The sequence below is a fragment of the Chiloscyllium plagiosum genome, unplaced genomic scaffold (assembly GCF_037043375.1).
Source record: "Chiloscyllium plagiosum isolate Xiang-an unplaced genomic scaffold, Cpla_swu_hap1 HiC_scaffold_33, whole genome shotgun sequence".
NCBI classification, from domain to species: domain Eukaryota; kingdom Metazoa; phylum Chordata; class Chondrichthyes; order Orectolobiformes; family Hemiscylliidae; genus Chiloscyllium; species Chiloscyllium plagiosum.
This window is the reverse complement of record NW_028270171.1, coordinates 9879885-9901147: the sequence shown is the minus strand read 5'-3', so window position 1 is coordinate 9901147 and position 21263 is coordinate 9879885. Positions and strand designations below refer to the sequence as shown.

Sequence of the window (21263 nt, the reverse complement as noted above, 5' to 3'; positions counted from 1 at the left end):
CTTCCTGCTCCTCAGAGGCTGCCTGACCAGCTGCGCTTTTCCAGCACCACACTCTTCTCGCTGATCTCCAGCATCTGCAGTCCTCACTTTCTCCTCATGGATCTCAGAGGTGGCTCTTTCCTCCTCCCAAACCAGCAGCAAGATCTCTGTCACCCCCATTATACGAATGTAAGAGCTGGACTAGGCCATTCGGCCCTGCGAGTTTATTCTACCATTCAATAAGATCATTGGTGATGGTGTACCTCCATTTCCCTCTTCTCAAAGCATTCCCAAATCCCTCAAACACAAAACAAAAATCTATTGATCTCAGCCTTGAATAGGCTCAACGTCTGAGCATCCAGCTTCCTACGGTACAGGAATCACAAAATCCACAACCTTTGGAGTCTGGAAATTTTTCCCCATCTCTGCGCTGAATGGGCCGAGCCCATGGTTGGTGGCTGTGCCCTTGTTCTACTCGCCAACAAACGAGAAATATTTTGTTAGCATCGACCCTGTCAAATCCCTTATAAATTTTATATGTCTCAGTTAGACAGCGACTCATTCTTCTAATCTCTTCATCTCCCCTGTCTATATCTAGGCCATCCTTGTAGATCAGTGACTTTCTGCTCAATCTATGGCAAGCAGTTAATTGAAATGCAATGCGGTCACCATGTTCCCCGATAAAAGCTGCAATCTAAAGGATGTTACTTGGAGTCTATGTAAAGATTTTCTTCAAATAGGAATGTTAATGCCCCTAAGCGACTTATTACTAATGGATTGATGTTCCTCCATGCTGGTTTTGACTTATCTCGCATTGTCTCTCTCCTAAGGCCCTGCAATTTCTGTTCTGAACACAACAAGCTGACAGTGAAGTCACATGAGCTTCCAACGCAGGCTCTATACCCCCATTCCCGGCTTCCCTTAGGTTGGTGTCCCTGCCTGAGGACAGGTTTCAATGGGACATTGAAGGAGAAGGGAAAGGGGCTTGAGTCAAATCTTCAAAAAGTGAGCCTTCCCTTCACCTGAAGAGCCCCACTGCCAGAAAACAAGAGAGACTGATAATTTTATTTAGATTGCAAATGCATCAAGGGGAGAAAGAGGTAACTGGTGTTGAGATGGAGGGTCGGCCATGATTATACTGAACGGTTGAGCAGTGTCAAAGGGCTGAATGGCCTATTAATGCTCCCAGTTTCCACTTCTCTAACAAGCCATTAGAATTTAGGGGCAAGAGTGAGCCATTCAGCTAATCAAGCCTGCTTTGCCATTCCAAATCCAGGCTGATCATCCAGCTCAGCGCCACTTTTTCATGCTATCCCTATATCCCTTCATATCATTTGAACTTAGAAATTTGTCAATCTCTGTCGTAAACATGCTCAATCATTGAGCTTCTGCAGCCCAGTGGGCTAGAGAATTCAAAAGGTTCACCACTCTGTGAGTGAAGAAAGTTCTACACAACCCAGTTTTAAATGGACTGTCCTTTAAGTGTAAGACTGTGTCCCCTAGTTCTTTTTTTTAAGATGCCCTACAATGTGGAAACAGGCCCTTCGGCCCAACAAGTCCACACTGACCCTCCAAAAAGTAACCACCCAGACCCATTTTCCCTCTGACTAATTCACCTAACACTATGGGGCAATTTAGAATGGCCAATTCACCTGACCTGCACATTTGTGGACTGTGGGAGGAAACCGGAGCACCCGGAGGAAACCCACGCCGACACGGGGAGAATGAGCAAATTCTACACAGACAGTCACCCGAGGCTGGAATTGAACCTGGGTCCCTGCTACTGTGAGGCAGCGGTGCTAACCACTATGCCACTGTGCCGACCCCTGGACACTTGACAATGCTAGACATCCCTTCCTAAGTCTCCTCGACAACTGCCCTTAGCAACTGATGGGGTATAAGTGTCACTGGCAAGACCAGCATTTCTTAGCCATCCCTAATGGCCCTTGAACTGAGTGTCTCACTCGGCAATTTCATTGCTCTGGGTATGGAGTCACATGTAAGATGAACCAGGTACGGACGGTAGATTTCCTTCCCTAAACAGTATTATGAACTAGCTTTTCAAATTCCAGGTTTACAGTAATTTAATTTAAATTCCATCAGTTGTCATTGGTGGATTAGTACCCATGTCATTGGCACAGCAGTCTCGTGACATTAGCACCACGCCAGTAACTCCCCTTAGATGAAACAGGGATAGTTTGCAGAGAAGATTCCGTGGAAGTAGCCTGTGCTGGAGTGATTCCATTATGAGGAGACACGAGATGCAGTCTAGAGTGGGGTTCATTGGATCATGCAGTACAGAAGAGGCCCTTTGGCCCATCCAGTCTGTACATCAAAGTTACACTAAATCCATACGAGATTGGATTGATTGGTTGGATTAGTTTCCTTAGAGTAGAGAACGCTGAGGGAAAGACTGATTGAAGTGACTGAAGCTACAAGGGCATTGATAGTACAGATAGGAAAAAAACTTTTTCCCTTAGTAGTGGGGTCAATAACCAAGGGCAAGATTAGAGTGGTGCTAGAAAACCACAGCAGGTTGGGTAGTACCCGAGGAACAGGAAAATCAATGTTTCGGGCAGGAGCCTTTCATCAGGAATGGGCTTCTGCCCGGAATGTCGATTCTCCTGCTCCTCGGATGCTGCCTGACTTGCTGTGCTTTTCCAGCACCACTCTAATCTTGTCTCCGATCTCCAGCATCTGCAGTCCTCACTTTCACCTGGTTGTCAATAACCAAGGGCACAAGTAACAAGCAGGAGGTTTAGAGGGGACTTGAGGAAAAGCTGGTGGTGGTATGTGTCTGAAATTCATTGCCTGTTTGAGTGGCAGAGGGAAGAATCCTCAGATATTTAAGACGTATTTCGATGGACACTTGAAATGCCAGAACATACAAGGCTATGGGCCAAGTGAAAATAGAATTAGAACAGATAGAGGTTTGGGTACACTTGAACAGAGTGGGCCGAAGGGCCTCTTTCTGTGCTGTAAAGACTCTATGAACCTAGCCTAATGGATGAAAATGGGACAATGAGCAGAATTGATCAGATGAATGGCTTGAGGCAGGACTGACACTGTTGAGTGGGTGAAGGAACCCTGCCCTCTCGACTGATGGGGAGGGGGTGGGGAAAGTTGGGGACAAGTAGATGCAGGTCAATGGGCAGAGATTGAATTGATTTCATTTCTGGGCCAAATGGAAACTTTCTTCATTGAATAGTGAAAGCAGGAAGGAATTCAGGTAGGTGAATCAGAGAATGAAAACCAGCTTGAAGTAAAGTTAAGGAATTGGAATGTAAAAGTTTAATTTGATACATAATCGTTCAGGGTTTCTCTTCCACCTTTGAAGACTGCAGTTTCGGTCTTGAACTAAGAGACTCCGTTTAAAAATGAGGGGACCCCCTGTGAAGATGGAGATAGGGAGGATTTCTTTACCCCCCCCAGAGGGTTGTGGAACTCTCTCATCCACAGGATAGTCGAATATCCTGCCCTCGTAAAGCTCACACTGCCACAGACAGCTCCACCAACTGACAAAAGCCCACGAGCGAACTGAAGCCATTCTTGCTGTATCTTCCTTACTCACTGACCGGTTCAACCCACCGACTGCTTGGTGCCCCACACAGAGCGTTTCTGAACAAGGTCGCGCCCTTCAGACATCCTTCAGATCAAGGAGACAGGGGAAGTCACTGACAGCTTCCTTGTGACAAATCCTACCTGTCAAATGGCGGGCTTTCGACTACTGCAGTCTGCCTAGTCCTGCTAAACAGGTTCAGGAACAGGGCAGGACCCGGCATTGCCAACTCGGTGAAAATGAGGACTGCAGATGCTGGAGATCAGAGTCAAGATTAGAGTGGTGCTGGAAAAGCACAGCAGGTCAGGCAGCATCCGAGGAGCAGGGGAAATCGACATTTTGGGCAACAGCCCTTCATCAACACCACTCTAATCTAGACCCCAGCATTGCCAACCTCCATCACTGCAGTCTCCCACACTTGAAAGAGAGACACACAATCAATGCTGCACATTACCCGGGAGTATCTCCTTCACAGACACAGTGACAGGATCGCCACCATCACCTCAACAAGTGAAGAGGTAATTGGTTGGCGTTGGGGTTTGCATTCATGAAATAAGAAATACTATTGGAGGCAGGGTCATTGAATACACTCATGGCTGTATTGGAGAGACGTTTGATTGTCAAGGATTATGGAGCACAGACAGGAAAGTGAAGATGAGACCAAAATCAGATCAGCCAATGATGGAGCAAGCTCAAGGGACTGAATGGACGACACCCGCTCTTAACTCTCACATTGTTCTTGGATCGTGGACTCCCTGGAAACCTCACTGAGTTTTAATTAATTACCCCATTCATGTATCAGAGCACTGAATAAAATCAAAGACAGACATCGGGATGGAGCATGTAAGGAATTCAAGAAGGTGGCTGATCCAGCGAGCTGTTAGAAAAATGATGGAAAGAGAGTGAAGCACAGACAGAAAGAAAGATGATGGTGAGGGAGCTATAAGGAGGGACAGAGAGGGGAGACAGGAGGGAGTTGGAGAGGTGAAAACAGACAAGGAGGATCGGAAAGGCAAGATGATGGGTACCAAGAAGGAACTGGATGGAAAATGGAGAGATAGAAAATGACGAAGAGAGGGATAAAGAAAGGAGGGAAAATGAAGGCAAGAGAGAAAAGATGGAGAAAGAGGAGGTATTGAGAGAGAGGAAGAGGCAAGGGAGGACGAAGCGAAATCAGAGAATACATGAGTGGGGGGGAGAGGAGATGGGGAGCAAGACTGGGGGGAGAGACGGGAGTGTGGGGGGAGACAGTGACAAGGGGTGGCAGACTGAGGGAGGAGGGGGGAAACAGGGAGTAAACTGGTGGGAGGATGGGGTGGGAAGACAGGGGGAAAAGTATCGGTGGGGAGACGGGGGAAGAAGATGGGAGGAAGGCAAGGGAGAAGAAAAGGGGGTGGAGACGGGGGGGAAGAAGAGGTGGGGGGAAGACTTGGAGGGGGGTAGGGAGGAGGGTGTCGGGGGTGGTGGGGGATGACGGGGGGAAGATGGGGGTGGGGCAGACAGGGAGATGGAGAAGGGGGCAAAGGGGAAGGTCGGAGGAAAGATGGGAGAGGGGGGAAGGGTGGAGACATGAGAGGGGGGAAGATGGGAGGGGGGCAGGAAGAGAGGAGAGGGGAGAAGACCTGGGCGGGGAAAATAGGACGGGGGAGACTGGGGCAGACAGAGGAAAGACAGGATGGGGGGGGGGAAGGGAAAAGGGGTAAGGGAAGCAGGAAGAAGAGTAGGTGAAGATTGGTGAGCGATGAGGAGAGACAGAAAAGAGAAAGCAGGAAAGGAGGAGAGAGATGGCTGAAGGAAAGGGTGTAAAGGGAATATCGGAAAGGTTGGGTGAAAGGAGGGAAGAGACTGGCTGTGGAGAGGGGCTGCACAATAAAAGGGGGAAAAGAGAGTATGGGGGGGCAGGAGAAAGTAAGGACAGGATAGAGGAAAAACACAGTTTTGGAAGGTGAAGGGTCAGTGCACAAGGAAGGAGAGAAGGGAGAAGGTGGAAAGGATGAGAGGCAGCAGAAAAATGGAATGGAAGATAATGGCTGTGGAGGAGAGGGAGAAAAGGTGGACAGAGGGGAAGTGAAAATGTTGGGGTGGGGAAACTGAGTGCAGGATGCAGCATGCTGTGTGTCAGCAGTCAGACACAGACACAGTGCCACACTCACGTTATAGACACATCACTCCCCCTTTGCACATAAGGACCGGCTTTTTGAAGGGAAGCATAGTGGGGGCTTGGGAGGTGGGGTGGGGGGCAGGAAGGAATCAGAGGGACTAAGTTGTCACTGGACTTGTGAACTAACACAGGGAGGCACTGAGAAAATCCACAACTACTGATGAGAATCAAACCGAAACAGAAGCACACACACATAATAAATGACAGATTCTGTTTAACCCTGTGATAAACGTACCAGTTACCGACACTGATGGGAAGCAAGAGGCAGTGAACGTACCTGCACAGAACATGACATTGAATACCGGTACATGAAAGCGTGACAGAATTCAAATGAAAACACCCACTGCATTAGGAAAAGGAGAATAAAATGAAATAATGAAAAGAAACACAAGTACCTGCTTCTTTTTTCCTCCTGTTAAAAATCATCGAGGAGTTTTTTTTGTTAAATTCCAAATCTGGGGAGGATTAGGCCTTGCCTGATGAACAATCTGGGGGGTTCTCAGAGCCAGGTGTTTGAATGAGTTGCTGCTTTAGCTCTCTCCAGTTCCTGGTTTAAATCTTCAATCAGCGATTTGTCTGCCTTCAGTCCAATGGGCAAGGGTTAGTCCTTTTTCTCCCCCTCCCCTGCCCTCCCACCACCTCTCTCGCAGATGCTGAAGGTATAGAGAGAGCAGAACCCGTGGATATGGATCCTCAGTCAGTTTGTTCCAGTCTTTGTATAAGAGTTAGGTACGTGGGTCCTGAGCTCCTACAATTGTGCATCCCTCCCTCTCGGTTTCATTCCGTGCTGATTTTTCTCCTCTCTCTCTCTCTCTTCCCACCCCCACCCTTTCCTGGATTCTCTCAGACTTCAGGCAGCTTGCTCTAACACCCTCTCTGCCTGCTGCTGTCCTTGAATGAGTGATGCACGGCTGTTTCTCTTGGTTCACATTAATCCTTCCTCCCACTTCAATCCATTAGTGGTCTGCACCAGATGCAGGAGCCGTCATATCAGTAGGTCTTCACTTGTGTGGCTCGCCCTCTCTCTCTCTCTCCCTTTGTATTACAGAGAGCAAGTGTTCCCACATCTCCTGAAGCAGCTTAACATTCCCAGAGCTCCTATTCTTTTCTCTCCCTCTCTCTCTCTCTCCCTTTTTGCTCTCTCACTTCCCTGCACCTCTTCGCTTCCTCACTCTCCCTATCTTCTTCTCTCTCCCCCCTTATTCTTTGTCCTCCTTTCTCCTTCTCTCGCTTTCTTATATTTCTCTCCACTCCCCTTGTCCTTTTTTCTCTCCCCTTCTCCCTCCCTTGACCTCTTCTCCCTTCCTTGTCACCCCTTCTCCCTCCCTTGTCCCTCCCTTCTCCCTTCCTTGTCTCCCCCCTTTTCCCTCCCTTGTTCCCCCTCTTCTCTTTTCTCCCTACCCCACTCTCCTTTACCCCTCTTTCCCCCCCACCTCCAATCCCTCTCAGTTGTGGATTGGATCAGGTCCTGTATAAGACTCTCTGTCTCTGGTCCCTCCTCCTGATGCTGTGTGTGAGAATGAATTACAGCCAGACTCCTGGCTGACCCGTTTATGGGTCCCTTCTATTCCCTACCAGTTTCTCAGGAAAAAAAATGGGGCAGCACTGGGTTGACCTGACATCCCTCCCCCTTGTCCTTTAACCCTTCAAACTCCCTCTCTCTCACTCACAGACGTATACATTCTTACACAGAATTAATTGTCGGTTCTATTCGGTGCCTCACTTTTAACACACATCTCCTCCGCGCACCCTCCCCCTCAATGTGACAGGCGTCTCAATCTGGTCCAATAGGCAGTCACACATCCTGCACAGCTCCCTGCAGCAACCTGTACATGCAGCACACCCACACAGAGATACACTGACAAAGAGAGAGAGAGAGACACACACAGAGATACACTGACAGAGAGAGAGAGAGAGAGACACACACACAGATATACTGACAGAGAGACACACACAGAGATACACTGACAGAGAGAGAGAGAGAGACACACACACAGATATACTGACAGAGAGACACACAAAGATACACTGACAGACACACACACAGATTTACTGACAGAGAGAGACGCACACACAGATATACTAAGAGACACACACAGAGATACGCTGACAGAGAGGGAAGCACACACAAAGATACTGACAGAGACACACACACAGAGATACACTGACAGAGACAGACACACACAGAGATACGCTGACAGACAGAGTGACACAAAGATACTGACAGAGACACACTGATAGAAACACAGCCACACACACACATACAGATACACTGACAAACACACACAGAGTTACACTGAGAGAGAGACAAAAACACACACATACACAAAGACACTGACAGAGACACAGGAGCGCGTGCGCACACACACACAGATATACTGACAGAGACTCGCAACAGATGCACTGACAATGACACACACACAGAAGCAGACAGAGACACATAGATATACCAAAGAGACACAAGCACCCACATACACAGATACACTGACAGAGACACACACACACAGATACATTGACAGAGACAAACACAGACACACACAGAAACTGAGACAGGCACACACACAGATAGAAAAACAGACACACACACAGACAGAAACACACTAACACAGGCACATACAGACACACAGAGACACAGACTCTCACACACACAGAGACAGAAAGGAGAAGAGGTACTCACATGTACACACAGTAGCACAAATACAAACACACAGATATTCACAAAGAGACACAGTTCAAATACACACTGGCCTCTCCCCTGTAGCAAGGGACCAGGTGCTTTGCCTTTGATGCAGCCCTTTTGGGAAGAGTTGTCCGTTACCTTCCCTGACAATGTGACTGGAATACAATGAGCTGAACATTCCCAGAATGTATCTCCCTCGCTGCTTTAAGCTAAGGATTGCCGGCAGGGTGAATTTCCCTGCCATGTGTCTGAGGGCTCCTGTCCAGCAAGAAAGCGGTTAATGGTGGCATGGGAAGTTCAGGGGAATAAAAGAGGCAGCTGCATCACTTTCCCTTTTAATTCCCTTACCTATCTGCCTTCTCTCTCTTTATCCGATTTCACCGGCTGGGCAAGACATCAATTGGAAGCTTCACATTGACAGGGTGCCTTATTAGAAGGGAGGTTTTGTGTAATCGATTACCAACCTAGTGAAGATATGTCAAATTTGACCATTTATTCAATTTCAGGAGTTGGATCCCTTTGTAAAACAAAACATATTATAGGTTTTAAATTTACTCCTCACAGCCCTGAGATATATTTGCCACATTACAGCTTGATTTGAATCTGTCCCCCACTTGGTTTTGGGCAGTTAACACCGTAAGAAATGTCAGGTGAAGGCAGCACCACCCTCTCCATGCTCTTCAATATTCTTGTGTGTTTTTTCTTCGTTTAAACACCACTTCTGCATGTTCCACCCTCAGCTGTCTTCAGCCATGGGTACTACCAGCCTGTAGTTCTGCTCTCAGCCTGGCAGAGGGAGCACTTTCCCCAGGACACTGCTCAGTTAAAAAGGACAGGCAGCCTGAGAAGATCGCTTAAAGGGTCAATGCAACAGAATATCAATAAAAGAAAAATACTGTGGACACTGGAAATCAGAACTAAAAAAAAACACGTGCTTCACACCATCTTCTCAAGGGCAACCAGGAACAGGCTATAAATGCTGGCCCAGCCAGTGGTGCCTATTCCCATGAATGAATGAAACAAAATGTTTCTCCTCATGAATGAGTCTAGGACCAGACGGCAGTATCTCAGAATTAAGCAACGCCCAATTTAAGACTGAGATGAGGAGGAATTTCTCCTCTCAAAGGGTTGTGGCTTTGGAACTCCTTGCCACACAGAGCTGTGGGGGCCAAGTCCTTGTGTATATTTAAGGCTGAGCATGATAGATTCTTGATCAGTCGGGGAATTGAGGGTTACAGAGAAAGGGCAGGAAAATGGACGTGAGGAATTCTGGAGCAGCCTGATCCTACTGAATGACAGAGCAGGCTCTAGGGGGTGAACTGCCTACTCTGTTCTTATTTCTTGCGGTCCTGATTAGATTAGATTAGATGCCCTACAGTGTGGAAACAGGCCCTTCGGCCCAACAAGTCCACACCGACCCGCTGAAGAGTAACCCACCCAGACCCACTTCCCTCTGACTAATGCATCTAACACTATGGCCAGCATGGCCAATTCACCTGACCTGCACATCTTTTTGGACTGTGGGAGGGTGGGAGGAGAAGGAGAAGGAGAAGAGGATGGGGGGAAGAGACAGAGAGAGACAGAGTAGAAAGGAAAGGAAGCATTTCCTGCAGTCTGCAACCACACCACCTCTTGCAACCACATCATGTCCCATGCATCCACTGACCTGGGGGAAGGGTTCTATTCAGACACTGGAAGACCCACTCACTGAGTAGACAGACATCATCCGCAAAGTGAGGTTGCCTTTATTAGTCAGTGTGCTGAGTGCAGGAGTTGGGAGATCATGTCACGGCTGTGCAGAACGGCACAGTGGTTAGCACTGCTGCCTCACAGCGCCAGGGACCTGAATCTGATTCCAGCCTCGGGCGACTGTCTGTGTGGAGTTTGCACATTCTCCCCGTGTCTGGTCTCCTCCCACCGATGGAAATAAAAACAGAAAATTCTTGAGAAACTCAGCAAGTCTGGCAGCAGCATGGAGAGAGAATCAGAGTTAATGTTTTGAGTCTTCTTCAGTGCACAACAAAGTGCGTTTGCCGTTTTTTCCTCCAGTTTGAAACAGGAGAGGCAGAAATCATTATTCTTTCATGGAGTATGGGTGTTGCTGGCAAGGGCGACATTTATTGCCCATCCCTAGCTGCAAAAGAGCATAAAGGAGTTGACCACATTGCTTGGGTCCAGAGTCGCATGTAGGCCAGACCAGGATAAGGATGGCAGATTCCCTTTCCTAAAGTGAATCAGATGGGTTTAAATTTGACAATCAACAGTGGCCACAAATCTATTAGACTAGATTTTTTACATTGACTTTAACTTCATTTAGAAGAGATTGGAATCCGTACAGTGTGGAAACAGCCCTTTGGCCCAACAAGTCCAAACTGACCCTCCAAAGAGTATCCCACCCAGACCCTATGCTTATCCCTGACTAATGCACCTAACCTACACATCCCCAAACACTTTGGGCAATTTAGCATGGCCAATTCACCTAACATGCACATCTTTGGATTGTGGGAGGAAACCGGAAAGAAACCCACGCAGACACGGGGAGAATGTGCAAACTCTACACAGACAGTCGCCCGAGGCTGGAATCGAACCTGGGTCCCTGGTGCTGTGAGGCTGCAGTGCTAACCACTGAGCCACCATGGTGAGATTTGAACTTGTTTCTACAATATTTACCTGGGGCTCTGGGTAGTCCAGTGACATTACCACTATGCCACCCCCTCCAAGATGGATCATTGGGTCACTCAATTACATCATAAGGGGAATGATACTTGGCTCAAATCATTAGCCCACCACAACCATGAGGCCTACGTTGGCTCCCAGGTTGTCACCAGCTCAATCTCAAAAGCCTTACTCTTGTTTTTTTAACTCCCACCACAGTCATGCCACACCCACCCACCTGCGCCCCCCCCGCTGTGGAGACAGACAATGACATAGAGGAAATATAGCTGGTCTAATAGGTCAGGTTCTGGCTGATATTCTGGGAATGCGGGGTTGAATGGAATTTAAACCCAATTAATAAATTATAATGCTAGTCATAGTGACCTTCATTCCCTTTAAGTTCCTCATTTGCTGCCTGGATCTGCGAGGTCTCAGTGTGAGAGAGGTGAGAGAAACATGGCGATTGGCTGCATGATTTGGAAGAGAATGTTGATGGTGGCTATCACAACAAGCCTCATTGTTGTAAAAATGGAGGCTCCCACTACACTACCCCATTCAAACACTCCCAGAGAAAGCCTGGAGTTAGACAGCATAAAGTCCCCTATGCTCTTTTAAACTGAACGCACAGCTCCCTCTACTCTTTTAAACTGTAAGTTAAGCTTCACTGACATTGTCCCCATCAAACACTCCCCAGGACAGGTTCAGCACAGGGTTACATTTATTTTGAATAAGTCCAGTCAGGCAATGATAAGACATTTCTCTGGGCCCAGTGGGATTTGAGTAGAACAGGGTTATATACAAAGTAAAGCTCCATTAAAATAGGACATCCTATTACAGCAGTTTATCATCTCCCCTGTTTTTCCTGAATAAAAGTACCAATTAGAGACTGCTTAGGGCAGTGATCTGACACACACAGCATTGCAACTCTTAAATGCTCTCAATTTATGAATAATCTTTAAGGCATATGACACATTTGATGGCACTTTACTATCAGCCTGGCTTTTTATCCCAGACCTGAGCTACTGGGTCAGCAATGTAAATTCAGAGCATCCCTGACTCCCAGAAATGAAACCGTACAGCCTGACAAACGAAGCCACGTGGATATTTTGACGCATTCTCACAGCTGGCAGATCACATCCCAGGTACCAGCAGTAATTGTTCAGCGGACACGCTAAGCAGCCAACCATTAGTCTTCTCTTTAGTTGAACATCTGCAGATTTCGGCAAGAGTCCGCAAGGTGCCAGGTGAGATGTTTGCATTTCAGAGTGTGATAACGGATTTTTACTGCCATGTCAGCCTCCCCCCATACCCCATCCTCACCGATCACCGGCCCTTGAACCTGAAGGTTGTAAATTCAAGACCTTGTCTGGAGACTCGCAGACAAAAATAATCAAAGCTGGCACTCCAGTGCACTCAGGGAGTGCTACACTGGCAGAGGTGCTGTCATCCAGATTGAAGCATTAAACTGACATTGCATCTATTTCCTCTGGTGGATATAAAATGATCCCTAACATAATTTGGAGGATCATGGGCATCCTGGGACCAATGTCTAACCCTCAGTCAACATCCCTATTCATCGAATGGCCTTCTACGCCATGGTGCAGTGGTCGGCTGGCTCAGCCTGTCCACTGCCCTTTTCCTCATGCATGCAGGGAGCGGGGCTCTCTTGCCTGTTGGACAGGGTCAGGGGCTGAGGCACCTCCACTTCTGAACTCAGAATACCTGCCTCACTTACGGTCACATCCTGTTGTTCCTGATCCCTGACTGAATTTGAGTTACTTGGTACATCGGGTGTGACTGCCTCCTGGAACAGAGTGTCCAGGTAACTCTCCCCCTCCTGAATGTGCCGCGGTGTTTGGAGTTCAGATTCCAGATCATCGATTCTGATCCAGAGTTCTTCCAGCAACCAGCACTTGCTGCAGATGTGGTCACTGCCATTCACAGTGGGATCGGCCAGCTCCCACATCATGTAACTACAGCACATCAGCTGTCCAGCCATTTTGACTTATTTAATTAATTTATACAAATTTATGAGTTAAATAGTTTCTTGTACTTCTCTATGGTTTTATTCAACTAACCAACTAATAGTAACCTTTTAATCAATCACACAACACACAAGAAATATTAATTGAAACGCTTTACCTTACCAACACATGGGGGTTCTATGTTTTGGTTAAAGGAGGAGGCATGTAGTGTCTTGGGATTCATCTGCTGCCCAAATATATACCGAGCTGTCCTCTGCACCTCGCTGTGACCTCTCCCTCTGCTGCTCCTTTAAAAGCCTCACTTACCCACTTACTCCAACTGCCGCTGAGGAAATGAAAACACTGAACTCCCGAGGAAAGTTTTTACATTTTAAAGTTATCTTCCAGTTGGGCCTCGGTAATTGTTGTTGTATTTGGGTATAGTATTGTTAGAGGTATAGACAGTGTTCTTTGTGACCAGGATTGAAAGTACTGAAGGAGGTGTTGCTTGGGTTCTGGATATCTCATCTGAAGAAGAACTTGGAGTTGGAAGGGGAAAGATCCAATGCTCATGGTCTACGTAGGCCCCAACGACAGAGATAAAACCTGAGCAGTGTTTCTGCTAAGGGAGTATGAACAGCTAGGAGTTGAATTAAAAAGCAGAACCAAAAAGGTGGGTGGTTCACTGGTTAGCACTGCTGCCTCACAGTGCCAAGGATCTGGGATCGATTCCCACCTCAGCCCACTGTCTGTGCAGAGTTTGCACGTTGTCTGCGTGGGTTTCCTCTGGGTGCTCCGGTTTCCTCCCACAGTCCAAAGGTGTGCATGTCAGGTGAATTGGCCATGGGAAATTGCCCATAGTTTTAGGTCCATTAGTCAGGGGTAAATTTAGGAGAAATGGGTCAGTTACTCTTCAGGGGGCCGGTGTAGACTTGTTGGGCCGAAGGGCCAATTTCCACACTATAGGAAAACTAACCTAAAAGCAAAAGTGGTAGGATTAGGCCAATCTATCCCTGAAGATTTCTTTTTTTATTAGTTTGCATGATGCTGGCACAACAGTTGCTGCCCATCCCTAGTTGCCTGTTGAGAAAGTGGTGGTGAGCTGTGTTCTTGAACTGCTGCAGTCTGTGTGGGGTGGGAACACCCGTAGTGCTGTTGGGAGGGAGTGCCAGGTTTTTGAGCCAGTGAGAGTGAAGGAACGGCGGTTGAGCTCCAAGTCCAGATAATGAGTGGCTGCCACGCATGGAGGTCCACAAAGAACCAAAAAAATTCCAGGGAATATAGGTTACAGGTTTGGAAAGTGTTATCAAAAGAGCTTTGATTTAATTGATTAGATTAGATTAGATTAATTACAGTGTGGAAACAGGCCCTTCGGCCCAACAAGTCCACACCGACCCGCCGAAGCGTAACCCACCCAGACCCATTCGCCTATATTTACCCCTTCGCCTAACACTACGGGCAATTTAGCATGGCCAATTCACCTAACCTGCATATTTTTTTTGGATTGTGGGAGGAAACCGGAGCATCCGGAGGAAACCCACACAGACACGGGGAGAATGTGCAAACTCCACACAGTCAGTCGCCTGAGGCGGGAATTGAACCCGGGTCTCGGGCGCTGTGAGGCAGCAGTGCTAACCACTGTGCCACCGTGCCGCCGTGCCGCCCACAAATTGCTGGAGAAAAACTGCACAAAACACAACACAGAAGGATTTGGGAGGTCTTGTGCTTGAAAATACTAACATCCAAGTTCAGCGAGTAATAGAATAAAATGTTGGCCTTTATCTCAAAATGAGTAGAATATAAAAAAAAAGGGAAGGCTTACTAAAATTACACTAGTCAGAGCATGACTGGAAAACTGTGAACAGTTTTTGTCCACCTTCTGAGGAAACACATTCTGGCATTGAAGGGAGTCCACAGGAGATTCACTTGGCTGAAAACAAATATGGAGGGGTTTTCTTACAAGGAGAGGTTGAGTAGATTGGGCCTGTACTCTTTGAAAAAAATGGAGGAAACCTTGTTGAAACATACTTAGTATGGTATTGAATCTGTTGAAACAGATTCTTGAGGGACTTGAAAAGGTAGATGCAGAGAGATTGTTTCCCCTTGCAGGGTAGTCTAGGACCAGAGGACATAGAGTCATCGAGATGTACAGCACAGAAACAGACCCTTCGTTCCAACTCGTCCATGCCAACCAGATATCCTAACCTAATGTACTCCCATTTGCCAGCACTTGGACTATATCCCTCTAAACTCTTTCTATCAAGATATAATCTCAAAATAAAGGGTTCCTTACTTAGGACTGAGATGAGGAAGATTTTTTCTTTCAGATGGTATTGAATCTGTTGAATTGTCTGCTGCAGAGATCTGTAGGGGTTGGTTCATTAAATATATTTAAGGCTGAGATAGACAATCAGATTTTTAATTAGTAAGGGAATCACAGGTTATGGAGAATCGGCAAAAAAGCAGAGTTGAAGATTTTCAAATCAACCATGATCTCACTGAATGCCAGACAGATTCAATGGGCTGAATGGCCTCACCTGATTCCTGTGTGAGGCTGGGTCTTCTTGTGCATTTGCTTCAGAGCAGTTTCTCATAGATGCCTCTGGTCCCTCTTGTTCATACGTCAAGTCAGACTTTGATAAAGTGTTCAGCTGGGGGTCGGGCCCTTTCAATCCTTTGAACCGAGCCCCAGGGTGTGATTGTGCCTCTGAGTGAGAAAGTCAAGAGAGGGAAAGAGAATGTGAGTGTGTGGGAGTGAGTGAGTCTGTCTGTCTGTGCACGTGCGCGATGGGGTGGGGTGGGGTGGGGTTGCGGTTTGTTGGCTGGCTCAGTCTCTTAGTTTGTCATGAATGGCACAGCAGACTCAATCAGCCAAATGGCTAAATTCTGCTCCTATACCTGTGGGCTGAATTTGTATTTGCAGAATTACATCTTACTTTGCTCAAAAACTGCATAAATCCATTAAGATTCTGTAAGTCCCACTTTAGAAATAGAACTAGTGTGACTCAACATTGGGACACAGACAGACTTTAACCTCACACCTTTAACGCATTGTCTGAGCTGAGATGGCACCTATTGTTAGAAAAGCTGAAGCTTTCTCAAGAATACATAGGGGCGGCACGGTGGCTCAGTGGTTAGCACTGCTGCCTCACAGCACCAGGGTCCCAGGTTCGATTCCAGCCTTGGGTGACTGTTTGTGTGGAGTTTGCATATTCTCCCCATGGCTGCAGCATCCGAGGAGCAGGGGAAATCGACATTTCGGGCAAAAGCCCATCATCAGCACCATTCTAATCTAGATCCCAGCACAAACTTCTCGCACTCTTGTAAGAGAGACACACAATCAATGCTGCACATTACCCGGGAGTATCTCCTTCACAGACACAGTGACAGGCTCGCCACCATCACCTCAACAAGTGAAGAGGTAATTGGTTGGTTTTGGGGTTTGCATTCATGAAATAAGAAATACCATTGGAGCACAACCTACTGATGAAGAGACAGTGCCTCAAAAGCTAGTGCTTCCAAATAAACCTGTTGGACTATAACCTGGTGTTGTGTGATTTTTAACTTTGTCTAGCCCAGTCCAACACTGGCTCCTCCACTTCATGCCTTTATCTTATGGTCTTGTCAGTAAGGAGTATACACCCCCTCAAAGATCTTGCATCATGGCTGTTCTGTTGGGTTTTACAAGCCACCAGTTCCCAAAGAGCAAAGTGAGACTTGCACAGGTCATTGACTTTCAGATGAGAGCAAGTTGCAATCTATCTCTTTCTTTTTTAATATACTGTGGGTTAATAAAATGTTTCCTGCCTCGCGTGTTGACAGAAAGGTTACAGAGTAAATATTGGAAGAATCCTAATTCTGATAGAGTCAGACAGCGCATACATTCTGATATAGTTTCAGCTGGAACTCTGGCTGGGGGACTAGGGGGATGTAGGACTGCAATTGTTATTCAACACCAGACTAACATCTCCCACTGAGTGAGCTCCGCTGGAGGTGCAACTTTTGCCCTGACAGAAAGGCTACAGCGAGAACATTTGATGCAGATTTGGTGAGGTTACTGTTGCTCACAAACATGGGCAGAGTGAGTACGTCAAAGGCAACAGGAGGACAGGAAAAGAACATGGCCAGTTTTCATAAGGTCTTCAGTTTCACAAACAGCGCAGGGTGAGTTACAGAGTGACGTTCCCTCTATTCTTTTAAACAGGAACTCTCAATACTGTCTCCATCAATCATTCCCAGGACAGGTACAGCACGGGGTTTGACACAGAGTTAAGAGCCCTTTTAAACTGAAAGTAAAGTGGAACTAAAGTTTCCTCTGCTCTTTTAAACTGAAACTAAAGCCTGCTCTATATTGTCCCAATCAAACCTTCCCAGGAATGATATAGCACAGGGTTTGATGCAGAGTAAAGTTACCTTTACTCTTTTAGTTTGCCCTTATCAAACTCTCCCAGGACAGGTACAGCACCGGGTTAGATACAGAGTAAGGTGTGCCCCCGCCCACCCCCCAACTCTTTTAAACTGAAAGTAAAGCTGTCTTGACACGGCTTTCCTGATGAAGGGCTTACGCCTAAAACGTCAATTCTCCCGCTCCTTGAATGCTGCCTGACCTGCCGTGCTTTTCCAGCACCACACTTTTTGACTCTGCCTTGACACAGTCCCCATTAAACACTCCCAGGACAGTAGAGCACAGCGTGAGATACAGAGTAAAGATTTTTCTAGACTGTCCTCATTAAGCACCCCCAGGACAGGGACAGCACCACGTTTGATGCATTGTTTATTTTTATTCATTAAGGGGATAGTGTGTTGCTGGCTAAGTCGGTATTTATTATCCACACCCAGTTGTGGTCAAAAAGGCTTTGGTGAACTGCCTTCTTGAATGACAGCACTCTTTGGACTACAATAATTGCAACTTTCCAGTCCAATGGAACCTTTCCACAACTTAGAGAATTCTGGAAAATTAAGAGGAACACTCCCACTACTTCATTAGCCATATCATTTAAGGATGAAGTCCATCAGACCCTGGGGAGCGTGCAGCTCCTAACTCTTACAGTTTGCTCAGTAGCTCTTCCCTAGTGATCATAATTTCACCAAGTTGCCCTCCACCTGTCCTCTCTTATTTACAATTATTTCTGAAGTGGCCTATATAGAAACAGAGAAACTAGGGACAGGAATAGGCCATTCAGCCCTTCGAGTGGCTCCGCCATTCAACATGATCATGGCTCACCACCTCAGTGCCCTGTTCCTGAGGGACAGTATTTAACTCTTGAAAACATTCAATGTTTTGGCTTCAACTACTTTTTGTGACAGAGAATTCCAGAGGCTCCACTGTCTAGGTGAAAAAATGTCTCCTTATCTCAGCCTTAAATACTGTCTCCATCAATACTCAATACACTTAAGACTATGACCACTTGTTCTGGATTCCCCTGTCATTGGAATATCCTCCTTGCATTTACCTTCTTTCATCCTGTTAGAATTTTATAGGTTTCTAGGAGTCCCCCGCCTCATTTTTCTAAACTGCAGTGAATATAATCCTAACTGATCCAGTTTCTCTTCATATGTCAGTCCTACCATCCTAGAAATCAGAATATTGTACTTTCATTGCATAGCCAGAACACCTTTCCTCAGATAAGGAGACCATAACTGCACACAATACTCCTGGTGTGGCCGATATAAAATTTGCCGTCTTCACCACCTGTTATGCCTGCAGGCTTACTTTCTGCAAGTAGTGCATAATGACACCTGGGTCTCCGTTCACCTCCTCATTTCCCAATATATAGCCATTGAGATGATAATCTGCCTTCCTGCTTTTGTTACCAAAGTGGAGAGGCTCACACTTAGATTAGATTCGATTCCCTATAGTGTGGAAACAGGCCCTTCGGCCCAGCAAATCCACACCGACCCTCTGAAGAGTAACCCACCCTGTTCCATTTCCCTCTGACTAATATACCTAACACTACGGGCAATTTAGCATGGCCAATTCACCTGACCTGCACATCTTTGGACTGTGGGAGGAAACCGGAGCACCCGGAGGAAACCCACGCAGACACGGGGAGAACATGCAAACTCCACACAGTCAGTCGCCTGATGCTGGAATAAAACCTGGGACCCTGGTGCTGTGAGGCAGCAGTGCTAACCACTGAGCCACCGTGCATTCTACATTATACTTCATCTTCCATGCATTTGCCCACTCACTTAGCTTGCCCAAATCACACTAAACCATCTCTACATCTTCCTCACAGCTCAATCACCAACCCAGATTTGTGTCATCTGTAAACTTGGAGATATAATATTCAGTTCCCTCATCTAAATCATTAACGTATATTAAACGTACCTGGAGGTCCAAGCATTGATCTCTGTGGTATCCCACTCCTCGTGGCTGCCACTTGGAAAACGACCAAGCTATTCCTACGATAGTACAGTCAGAAGCAAAATGTTTATTTCATGCACCATCTTTCCTGTCATTCACCCTCATTCTCATGTTCATTGTGATTAGATTAGATTACTTACAGTGTGGAAACAGGCCCTTCGGCCCAACAAGTCCAGACTGCCCCGCTGAAGCGCAACCCACCCATACCCCTACATCTAACACTACAGGCAATTTAGCATGGCCAATTCACCTGACCTGCACATCTTTGGACTGTGGGAGGAAACCGGAGCACCCGGAGGAAACCCACGCAGACACGGGGAGAATGTGCAAACTCCACACAGACAGTCGCCTGAGGCGGGAATTGAACCCGGGTCTCTGGCGCTGTGAGGCAGCAGTGCTAACCACAGTGCCACCGTGCCGCCCACCTCCTGGTCATCAGCAAATGGTCTACCCTTCTGGACACTTGACATCAAAGTCATTATGGCAGCTGACCATTCCCCATACAATCCAGGGTTGTGATAACACCCTGTAATCTCCTGCATACCCCAGCTCCCAATATCGGGGTCCTGCACAACCAAAATTCAAAATCCTGACCCTGTTTACCTGAAATTATTTGGTCAGGTTTGGTTTATTGATGCAGCTTTGAAACTTCTGAAGCAAGGAGGGATCCCTAATCCTGAGGGTGTGCTTATGATTTGCCGCCCCTCTATCAATGATCTTTGCTCAGCATGTGACAGACTCATATTGAGCAGACAAAAAGGTTTTAACCTGCGAAACAATAATTTAGGTCACAGTTTAAGAAGAAAGTCAGAATTTGCACATTCCAAAAATGATTTTCTGGTCATCTGCAATTTATTTTCTCAAAGGTACATTGGTTCTAACCTTTCCTATAGTTAACTGGTAATGTGATTGCAGTGGAGTGGCTGCACAGGAGATTTACCACGATGTTGCCTGGGCTGGAGAGTTTCAGTTTATGAAAGGAAATTGGGTAGACTGGGGTTGATTTCCTAGGACCAAAAGAGACTGAAAGGGGACATAACTGAGATGTATAACATTATAAAGGGCATAGATAAACTGGAAGAGACATTTCTCCTTAGTGGAGGATATCAATGATCGGGTGTGGGGTGGGGCGGTTAAAGTGAAGGGGTAGCAGGTTTAGAGGGGATATAAGGAAACATTATTTCACCCAGAAGGTGTTGGGAATCTGAAACTCACTGCCTTCCACTCATTTCCCACCTCCCACTCACTAACTCATCTCCCACACCCCACCATTGACTCCTCGTCTCCCACCCCCCACTAACTCCTCACCTCCCACCTCCCCACTCACTAACTCACCTCCCACCTCCCCACTCACTAACTCCTCACCGCTTACTTCCCCACTCACTAACTCACCTCCCACCTCCCCACTCACTAACTCACCTCCCACCTCCCCACTCATTAACTCAACTCCCACCTCCCCACTCACTAACTCCTCACCGCTTACTTCCCCACACACTAACTCACCTCCCACCTCCCCACTCACTAACTCACCTCCCACCTCCCCACTCATTAACTCAACTCCCACCTCCCCACTCACTAACTCACTGCCCACCTCCCCAATCACTAACTCATCTCCCACCCCCCACTAACTCCTCACCTCCCATCTCCCACTCACTAACTCCTCATCTCCCACCTCCCCACTCACTAACTCACCCCCCATCTCCCCACTCACTAACTCCTCACCGCCCACCTCCCCACTCACTAATTCACCTCCCACCTCCCCGCTCACTAACTCATTTCCCACCCTCCACCACTGACTCCTCATCTCCCACACCCCACTAACTCCTCACCTTGCACCTCCCGCTCACTAACTCACCTCCCACCTCCCCACTCACTAACTCACATCCCACCTCCCCACT

General features: G+C 47.1%; 1 protein-coding gene across 2 annotated transcripts in view; it reads right to left on the bottom strand.

Annotated features, from left to right (window-relative positions):
- Positions 1-6298, bottom strand: part of syt3 (synaptotagmin III) — a 107266-nt gene extending 100968 nt beyond the window's left edge. For both annotated transcript variants that reach the window (XM_043679639.2, XM_087978267.1), the window contains exon 1: positions 6095-6298. The gene's annotated coding sequence lies outside the window, so the exon portion shown is untranslated. The remainder of the gene's footprint in view (positions 1-6094) is intronic.
- Positions 6299-21263: the final 14965 nt, after the last annotated feature.